The sequence below is a fragment of the Triticum aestivum genome, chromosome 7A (assembly GCF_018294505.1).
Source record: "Triticum aestivum cultivar Chinese Spring chromosome 7A, IWGSC CS RefSeq v2.1, whole genome shotgun sequence".
Lineage (NCBI taxonomy): Eukaryota > Viridiplantae > Streptophyta > Magnoliopsida > Poales > Poaceae > Triticum > Triticum aestivum.
This window is the reverse complement of record NC_057812.1, coordinates 550534736-550544663: the sequence shown is the minus strand read 5'-3', so window position 1 is coordinate 550544663 and position 9928 is coordinate 550534736. Positions and strand designations below refer to the sequence as shown.

Here is a 9928-nt window from a genome sequence, read left to right as displayed (position 1 = left end):
AAATATCTCCATCTTCGTCCCTGATCGTCATCCAACGAGACGGATGCGACTAGATCAAGCCATTGATCCATCGCCCCGCCTCCCTATCATCTTGAAAATGCACATACCATTTCGTAGGATGCAAAAAGTTCCAATCCCGATCCGTCGTTGAGGGATCTAGAGGGGAAGGCGGGGAAGGGAGTAGATCAGGCGCCGCTGCAGAAACAACCACGAGCGCCGCTGCAGATCATCAAGAAGTGGCGGATCCGACGACAACCGCAGATGCGGCGGCGGCAGAAGCACCTCCCCGCAAGGCAGGTCTGCCGTGCGGCGCGGCGGTGGGGAACACCCCCTCCCGTTGGCCCCCAATCCATCCCCATCGGCCGTCGAGAGGGGCAGCGGAGGTTCCGGCAGGATTGGCAGCGCCGGGGACGCGCGCCCGTCGCCCACCGAGTCGCCCATCTCATACCATAGATATACTGGTGACCTGGGAAATCCTTGCACTACGATGACCTGGGAAATCCTTGCACTACACAGAATGGATATGTGACGAGTGTTGTTTCACTCGATTTTCGTCGAATGCGTTGCACTCAGAATATCATCGAGTTGACACACCAGATTTTTGGATTCGGACATGATCTTGTTAGTCGAATCGATGCAAGTCCCTTAAGTCGACTGTAGTCTTTTTCTGACTAGAGGGCGAATCGTCAAAAGTCAACATTACAAATCTTTCTGAGTTGTCATGTCTGTATCTTTTGCGTGTTGTTAGACCACCCTCAAACTAGTTCTTGAGGGTGGATTCCTTGGCTTCACAACAATGGGTTTTAGATGGTGACCGTCTGGAGTCCCATGCGTTTGAATGATGATTTGGCCCACTTGTCAGTTTTTGTCACCTTGTGTGAGTCGTTCCTTGGCATCCCGCCAGACTAGGCGTTGTTCAAAAACGTATGATGCAAATGTCTAGAGCCAACAATGTGTTGGGCCTCCGCCCGCCCGGTGCAGATGGATTGAGCCGACTCTCGCCTACACAATTCATATGTATTGCTCATTGCGATCACCTACAAGAGAATGAAGCGGGCCGGCCCATTAGCTTACTCCAATTTTGGAGATCTTCTATCAGTTCCAGGAAGCTTCGCATCAGTTTCATGTTTTTCTTTCAATTTTTAGTTTTCATTCCTTTTGTTTTTTTATTTTCATTCCTTTTTCCTTCTTATTTTTTCTTCTATCCTTTATTTTTTATTTTTATTTAAACGAATATGTAAACATTAATCAATTTGTTTTTCCTTTAACTAAAGGAAATGTAACCAGTTATATGTTTGTGTTTCTTTTTTGGATTCGTGCTTTAAAAAAAATCCGTGAACACTTTAAGTTCATGATTTTATTTTCAATTTTTTTAAAAAATCACTTCCTAAACCTTTTTAAAATTTGTGAATATTTTTCAAATTACCAAACATTTTCAAGTTCGTGTTGTTTCTTCAAATTTATGATTTTATAATTTCATGAACATTTTAAAATTGGTGAACGTTTTTTTAACATCACATGTATTTTAAAATCGTGATAATATTTAAATTAGTAAATATTTTGAATTCATGAGCATTTAAAATTTTTGTGATGTTTACAAATTAGTGAACAAGTTTCTAACTCGTGAATTTTTTTAGTTCATGAATAATTTTCAATTCACGAATGTTTTCAAATTATAGTTCCAAATTCGTGAGTATTTTCAAAATTTACTCTTTTTTTTCAAATTTGTGAATATTTTAAATTCGTAAACTTTTTAAAAGTTCTGAAGCTTTTGAAAAATCCATGAACATTTTTAAATTCATGGACATATTCTAAGTTAAACTAAAACCAACCAAAAAAACGGCGGTAATATATAAAAGGCAAACACTAAAAGCCACTGCTAGGCATCGGTCCGTCTATCTGAATCGCTTAATCTGTCGCCCCATGGGCTGTTAGATGAAGGAGGTTAGCGCCATTGGATCGGTCAGCGAACATGATTGTCGTGGCGACCGGCTACTGTAACACACCTGGCTATTGTCGTGAAACAATTTAAATGAATTCAGTACATTCATCAAAAAGATGTGAATTTTTCCTAAAAAATTGCGAACAGTTTTTGAGAATTTAATGAACATATTTACAAAATTTTGTGATCATTTTTTTGGAGACATTGAACATTTCTTTAAAACAAAAACATTTATTTATATTTTTAACATTTTTTGAAAGCATGATATTTTTTCAAATGTCAAAGATCTTTTTCAAAACATGAACATATTTTGATTTTTTATAGAAACATGGACATTTTTAAGTATGTGAACATATTCTGAAAACTCAAACTTTTTTCCAATTTGAATATTTTTTGAAATCACATACTTTTGTTCAAATATGTGATTTTATGAAAAGGCAAATATTGAAACAAAAAGGAAGAATAAAAATAATAAAAACTGACAGAAAAAGAAGAAGCTAAAATTAAATCATTTTAGGAACCTTCGAGAAGATTCCCAAAACTGGTCAGCAACTGGGATACCAAAGATGGAGAAATAGTAACCTTGGTGGTAGAAGATGAAAATTTAAGATCAAAAGTATATCAGTCTTTGAGCTTACTAAGATAAGTGCTCCTTGCAAACTTATTTTTCAAGAGGCCAAAGATAAAATCTATAAATGGATAGTCCACATATTTTTCATATATATTCTTCAGAGAATTAAAACATACATTCTTTCATGAAAAAAATTACATTTTGCGCTCTTTTAGAAAGATAATAGCCTTATTTTGGCACAATAAGATAAATATCTTAACAAATTATTTAAAAACTCAACACCAAGGGATTTATTCCATGCATAAACCAATATCATTGCCGCAACCTTGCGACCATTATTATGCATTACATATGCTAACTACTTCTTCTTGGCTTTACACTCTGCTACTCTTGCCTCTGTGACCTTTAGGGCTTCTCCATATATGCTCACCAGCTGAAAACCAGTTTCATTATTATGAGTAACGACATAGCAATGATGCTTTCATCAATAATCGTAAAAGAAATACACATAGGCTATGTTGTGAATTTTATTCTTACTTTATCAATTTCTTCAAGGGTTATTATTAGTGGTGGGGACATCGCTATCAAGTTCCCAAGAACCTTAACCACCATACCACGTTTCTTACACTCCGCCCCAAAGGTTTCACCTATGCCTGAAAATGGCCAATAGAATCATTAGAACTTACTATGTGCAGATGTACAGTAATAGGCCGAGTTGATGATGCATGTTCAGATGAAAAAAAGGATTTTACTTGCCCTACAAATATTGGGGCCGAATCTCATGTTGGAAATATAAACAACAATATAATAGGTCGTTCCATTCTGTAGACCACCATCAATATGCTATTGACATATGTCTGATGTAGAGAACATGGAAGGAACAAATAAATCATATGAATTCACAAATTTATAAAATCCTTTAATCATAACCCCTCAAACTTAAAAACAAAAGGAGACTTATCTGACATGAACAAACAAAAGTGCACTAGTATTTTGTGCAGCACCCAAGTGAATTAAAATCACTCAAACATAATTCTCCGTTGGTCGCGCTAACATAGGTCACCATCTTTAGGATTTACCTCATTTCCATGGAAAATTAAAGGAAACTTGAGGAGTTACTTGGGGTTCAAAATTTACTCTCCTAGAAAATTGGCTTGCATTTTGTCCAAGAACATGGTTATGCTTTACTCCCTCCTTTTAGGTTTACAAAGCCAACACACATTTTGAAATTTTATCTACCAACAATTAAACAAATAATATATAAGTTGTTGGGCATAAAAAATCCTTCAAGTGGAAACATTTTTCAAATGCGAATTCAACATATATTTTATATGACATATAGTTATTGTTTATTACTCAAATTGATGATCAATGTTGGCCTCAAAATGCATGCGAGCCTTGTAAACACAAATGAGGTAGTAGTAACTTGGCATCTCAATCTACTAACATAAAGCTTCAATTTAAATAGTTGGCATGTACGTATAAGCTAAAGCTTGTGTGAAATACACATAACATATTTTCTAACCTAAGGACACACATTCTTAGTTATCATCGTGCTAAAACTCCACATGACATTGGAGAAAAGACGATAAATGGCTAAATATGAGCACGTAGCTACTAGTACTTACCCACTCAAAAGGGAATAAATCATATGGTGATTTGTTGTCAGTGAACTCTGTTGCTATCAGCAATCCTACACCACGGGTCTGCATACAAGAGTACACTAAATAAGCCATGTTGTTACATGTTTAAATAAGGCAGGTAATTTGTGCATGAGGAATGGGTGCATTAGGTGTAACATGGAAATGTTTGATAAATATGAACATGTAGATGAATACCTCCCAAATAATTGGACTTTCCGCTGCAAAGGCCTTGATCCCCTCCTGGAATCTTTGAGCAACATGTGATACATGACCAGGAATATCTCTTTCCCTAGCACCAACAATTTTGCAAAAAATTCATTAGAAACAAATGTCCCTACAGTGGCTACATATGTTTTGAGAACAAAAAGGGAGTGTACCGATAAATTTTTAATGCTTCTAAAGCCACAGCACACGAAACAGGATGTCCAGAGTATGTAAATCCATGAGCAAATGTACCTATGATAAAAGGCAATAGCTCAACATGTCTTCATTTCTTAAAACTATATACAGAGAAAATGATTACTTCATATAATGGCATTTAACTTACCAAGCTTATTGCTATGAGAATAAATTACATCTGATATTTCCCGGCTAACAAGTATTGCTCCAATGGGGGCATATGCAGAAGAAAGAGCCTATCACAATGGATTAACAATAATCATCTTGTATCAGAGCACACATATTTAGTGGTGCTGGTAGTTTGGTACTAGAGAACTCACCTTTGCCAAGGAAACAAGATCTGGCTTGATGTCATACAAATCAGATCCAAACATAGCTCCAACCTTCCAAATCCGGTAATGACCTGGAATGGATAGTGGTAAGTTTAATACTTTTCCACCAGAAAAGAATAGTATTGTTTCTTCAACACCCTATGTCTCACTCGTTGAGATACAAAACATCAACATACCTCATCAACTATGAAAAGGATGTCATGCTTCTTAACAACTTCTTGAATCTGTTGACAAACAACCAAATAACACATAATGAACATGCATAATGCAATTTTGATGTCGAGTGAATAGTAGAACACTAATCTTAGCAACTCTCTGAGCAACTATAAAAATTTCCACATATGGATAATCTTAGCTCGATATTTCAAGGTGACATTAAGTAAATGAATCTATATGGATTTCTACATGGAAAATACAACTTTGTCTTAGAACATGCATAACCACCTTCTCAAAATATGTTTTTGGAGGAAGGATGACACCACCAGCACCAATTACAGGTTCAGCAATGAAGGCAGCGATCTAAGGGGAAAATAGTTTTGATTAGCAAAGTGTGGTATCAGTTATAAGCTTTGAGAGAGCTATACCATGTCTGGTCCTTCTTTGAGGATCAGATTCTCTAAATTATTCGCAAGTCTAGTTGCGAATTCTTCTTCTGTCTCACCTGTCACCCCAAAAAAATCAATTCATAAGAAAGTTGCACTAGGTTAATCATAGATCAAAGTTTCGAGGTGTACCAGGGAGATGGAAACGCCAGTAGTGAGGGCAGTCTGTGTGTAGAACAAAATTTCCTGGCAGATCAAAGTCTTGGTGCAACGTAGGAAGACTAAAGATGGATAAGGAATCAACAAAAAATATATAATATGAGCTAGTGATTTGAATATTAAATTTCTTGTTTGGATATATTTTATTTCAATGTTCTTTTTCGAAAGGGCAATACCCACCCAGATAGACTAGCTGATATGTATGTTGTTCCATGATATCTGCAATAAACATTAAGCATGATATTAAAAGCGACTTCTTACAATACCATCACAAGTGTATCGATATGACTATGTTGGGTGCATTTCTTTGAGGTCTATGAAGATTGCTCTTTATAGAAGATCAATTAATAGAAATAACCATGGATATATCTTACGATTGTGATCGTGCAATGATTTTCTTCTTCTTTGGCCTCCCCAATGCATTGTTATAATACCATACTAGCTTGACCTACAAAAGAATTGAATATAAAAATATGGAAGTGGTGTTATGAGAGCAACAAATACGGGGAATGAACACAATATAATGTTCATGAAATCTGTATTTATTATGTCTCTTCCATCCAACACATGTAAGCAATGGACATAAACATAATGTAGGAAAGAAATTAGATATATCGTGACATTCTAGAAAAAGTACAAACAATAAAGCAATTAGTAATGTAGTAAATAGATGTAATATAGTAAATGGATGTAAATAGATACTATCCTAATATTTTATAATGTCCAATCCGTTGCTAGTTCGAGAAATATAGAGATACTATACTAATGCAAAAGCATGATGTTTGAACTATGTGCAAGTATCGAGTAAACCTTACAAATTACAATCTTCCCTATCTATCGGAATGTTACAATATTTCATGAAACATAAAAAAACTTGTGAGTGATTCGAATTAAACTTATGCACACAGATATCTATAAGATATATACATTTGGTAAGCCTTTTAGAAGTGAATCATGCCATTAGTATATAATGTGTAAACCAATGTGTGGTTCTACAGGCCAATGATTACATATGTTACTTTGGGTGAATTTTTTGCACGTATCATCTCCATTTTCAATTATGATTTTAGCCTAAATCATTTCTACCATATCTCTCAACAATTCCTCCTTTTTTTTGCACAAATTCAATTTTGCACTTAGAAGTTTCAGACTGTAACTCGACATTCTGGTATGTCTTTTAACTGATATAATTATTCCTTGTGTAAACTGCAGGACTGGTTGGTACTTTAACAATATTACCTGAGAGTCATTTGCTTCCGAACCACTGCAGGTAAAGAAGACTTTCCCCATTTGCCTGGCAGTGAAAATGCTAATAAGTTCGTTCGCAAGATCCTGCAAGTAGCAGCAAGGCTCCAATCATCAGTGTTCATAAACTTCCTTGATGTGTAGAACAAAGCTAAGTTAGCTACCACTTGTTCCATATTTCATTGATGTTGCTGTAAGAACAAAATGGAATGAACAAACGATTGATAAGATGCCAAAAATTTACCAGAGAGGGTCTTGTTGTATGGTTATAAAAGGAGTGGTAGAAAGGCAACTTGTTCAATTGCTCTGTTGGAGCTTTGACTAATCGAGGCTCACTACCACCTGTAAAATAGCATTAGTGGTATATAAAACAAGCCTAGTTTGCAGTCAATTATTCATTACTCTCTCTGTTGGATTATGTAAGGCACACAAGCCTTCTAAGATCTACCTTTTACAAATAGTTCAATAATATGTTCATTGTATTACATAATTTGATACACTTCATTCATTTTGAAAAGAATATTTTCTAAGACTGTGGTTCATACATAGAACAAATAATTCTGTAGAATTTGGCAGTCAAAGTTAAACACTGAAAAAGCATGGGCGCGTATACTATAAAGTGCATGCACTTGATGCATGCCATCCGACAATTTCCTTTTTTTTGCGGATGACAATTTCCTTTTGCTAATGCGATATAAGATTGGAAAATAGATAAAATGAGAAAATGCAACTACAAAATGGAAACCGGGGTTAAAGCAAGTTGTTAAGCTAAAGAATAGCAGTACAACAAATATGGAACCAAAGAGTTCACTTGTATAAGGATGTTCTTCCTATCACAGAAGCCAAACGCTAGAACATATCCAATATTAACTAACTAGCTAGCATGCCAATCTGCCAGAGAGGCACAATGTCAACATCCGCAAGTTACAAATATCTTTGTGCTGGATCTGCATAACTTTTAATCCATCCAAACTAACTTAATGAATCAATTAGGAAATTCTCTTATTTTTTGCACGAGAGAATAGATATTTTCTTCCCATCCCCAGACGCACACTTCCTCCCCTTGCCTCTCCTCTCCACCATCAGGCCAAACTCAAAGACTAGCCTAATGGGTGAGGACGGCCCCACATTATATGTTCTTCTCCCCATCATCAGTTTTTGACGTGGGACTAGACCAAACTAAAACTTCATTGGTGCACTTGGTTGTTCGTAACAGAATTATAAATGCACATCCAAAAGCATGCACATATACCTAAAGCTGTAGACAATAATCTTGCAAGGGCATCCAGATACTTGTTCCCGTTGGCATCATAAATATAACAGCCCTGCATATATACGTAACTTAGTAAGAATGCTTGCTACCACCTCCGTTCAGAGCCAAAGGATATCCTAGTACATGTTATGTCAGCCTTCTTTCAGTTAAATGATTTATTAATAAGAAAAAAAATCGGTTACTCAAGTGAAAACAGTATAATTAGATTTGGGATGCAAAACAAGTTCAACATTATATTCTGTAAATTAATACTGACATATTCATACAATACTAGAAACCCTCCCTCACCATTACAATTTTATCCTAACAAAAAGAATCCCTTCAGGTTAGATAAAAAACAATGGGTAGTAAAATACCTCTGCCTTGCATTTATATAAACTTGCAAGGATTATGTGCCACACCCAGAGTCCAACTACTATCTACTAAAGGTAAACTGCACGCGGAATCCCCCCACCCCATCGGTTTCCTCCAATTGTTATATCGGCATACCACCTTTTCATTTTGAGCAATCCCGCCATTTATTTTTGTTGCCCGTGGATGATAATAATAGAATGTTGCTCTCTCTGGAGCTACATCGAGAAAAAAAATCTTAATGTACTTGTTGCACAACTAAAAGGCGCGAACTCTATTCCTACTGGCACATTTACTAAAAATATTATGTATAAAGGTATACTTCCATAATATTGTGTTATTCGGTGGAAAGGAGATATTAGTTGTCACTTATGCTTGTGCTGGAAGAGAATCAGTGTAGAAACATTTGTGTTTTTTGTTTCAATGCATGTGGAACATCTATGTATGAACAAAGTTTATATTATCACTCTTTTATTTCTTTGTCACCATTCATCAATAGTTAGTTATGCTCGATGTTCGTGTCCACTACCTTATTGAACATCAAAACATCTATTTGGTTGCAACACACAGGCACCTTACTAGTAATATTAATAGTATAACCAAGCTTATTTTATAGCTGCACCCAGACAAAACACCACTCTCTTCTCCATAAGCACAACAGTGCCATGCATAGTCCATCTATTTCCCCTGCCGACTTTTCCCTTGAAGGTTTGTCAGGAAACCATTTACCTATGATTATAAAGGTGTTCCTAGTAAAGTTTTACCATAGGATTTCTTTTTGAGGGTTTATGGTAGTCACACAAAAAGGAAATGTTAAAGTTGCAGGTTGAAAACAATGCCCATGCATATATCTAAAGCATCATCCGTTATCCTCCACTATCGGAACAGGGCCATACCTCGACGGCCAGAACAATCCCGACGGCCCCCGTCGGCTTCTTCGGAGATATGCCGACAGCCTGGTTCTGGCCGTCGGCGTACAAAGGCCGTCGGGTTACGCAGAGATAAGCCGACGGCACCCGTCGGCATAGAACGGCCGTCGGCCTAGCTACATATACGCCGACAGCTCCCGTCGGCTTACGAAGGCCGTCGGCATACACGTGGGGCCCGGCCACCCCCTGGCAAACGACGTCAGAGCTATGCCGACGGCCTAGACGGGGGGCCGTCGGCATAGGTCCGCAGGCCACGTCATTGATCCAGGCCGCACCATGCAGAGCCTATGCCGACGGCTGCCGTCGGCATATCTGCCACGTCAGTGATCCGCGGCACGCTGGTCGGATCTATGCCGACGGCTGTCGGCATAGTTAGATTTTTTTCCATACATATTTTTTAATGCTTTTTTGTGTATTATTATATCAACTAACATGTAGCATGTTAAATATAAACATACATATGAATATATATGTAGTTTGTA

At 37.0% G+C, this 9928-nt stretch overlaps 1 pseudogene; it reads right to left on the bottom strand.

Annotated features, from left to right (window-relative positions):
- Nucleotides 1-2871: 2871 nt before the first annotated feature.
- The window catches only part of LOC123151952 (probable gamma-aminobutyrate transaminase 4), a 10641-nt pseudogene continuing 3584 nt past the window's right edge, over nt 2872-9928 (bottom strand).